We start from the raw sequence: 1124 nt of genomic DNA, 5'->3' as shown, positions 1-1124 counted from the left end.
AGGGGGTCACACGAGCTGAACGAGTTATGTGAAAAATCTTGGGAATCTCCAGATAAAAGACTGCAGATTTCCAAAAGGATTCTTATGGCGTATCCTTTCCCATCAATGGATAGGTTACGATGGGAATCCTCCCCTAGGGTGGACAAAGCATTAACACGCTTATCCAAGAAGGTAGCCCTCCCGTCCCAGTATACGGCTACCCTCAAAGAGTCTGCTGACCGCAAACAGGAGATTACCCTGAAGTCCATTTATACACATTCAGGTACCTTACTCAGACCGGCAATTGCGTCGGCCTGGGTGTGTAGTGCTGTAGCGGCATGGACGGATACCTTATCTGAGGGGATGGATACCCTAGATTAGGATACTATTTTATTGACCCTGGGGCATATAAGAGATGCTGTCCTATATATGTGTGTATGCAAACTACAGGTGGTGCTGCAGGGCTCACACCCTTTTACTTGTCTTGTAGAGCAACTCTGGAGCTGTTTCTGGGTCCAGCTGCTGCAAGAAATCAGCTTGAATGCTTCAGGGGCTGGGGCATGGCCAACATGAGCCCACACTGATGGGGGGTGGGGGTGTATAAAGCGATTTAGGGGTCATCCAAGCGCAACCCCACAAAGGCCGCCATGCCCTGCGTGACCCTTTTCTCTTTTCATATGCAGACGAGGGTTGCAGCCAACTATGCCCACTGCTTGGATGACATCACTATATGCAAATCCATCTGCTGCAGGCCTTCCCCCAGGAATGCTTGCAGTAGTTGTTGCATTTGGTTTGTTGTTTGGGGGTGCTTCAGTATTAGGCAGCCTTCTGCCCTCCCACATTCGTCTGAAAATGTGTTCTCCCTGCAGTTGTTGTTCCCAGATGAGAGTTCCCTTGTGCTTCCTCAGTTGAATCTCTTTAACTTGACAGGGGTGTGCCCGAGCAGCCGCCCTCCACAGCCCTATCCCAACACATACTTATCTTGCATATGAGATCTCTTGATCATGAAGATAGTTCTCACAGGGTAAGGTTCATCCATTACATTTTAAAGTAGGAAGGTACAAATTACATATTCAAATTACATATATGTGCTGGATTCAAATGTTTTCCCCACTTCCTTTCTCAATTGTGCCCATCAGCAGCTA

This window comes from Pseudophryne corroboree, unplaced genomic scaffold (genome assembly GCF_028390025.1).
Source record: "Pseudophryne corroboree isolate aPseCor3 unplaced genomic scaffold, aPseCor3.hap2 scaffold_309, whole genome shotgun sequence".
Taxonomy (NCBI): domain Eukaryota; kingdom Metazoa; phylum Chordata; class Amphibia; order Anura; family Myobatrachidae; genus Pseudophryne; species Pseudophryne corroboree.
This window is presented reverse-complemented; position numbering follows the sequence as displayed.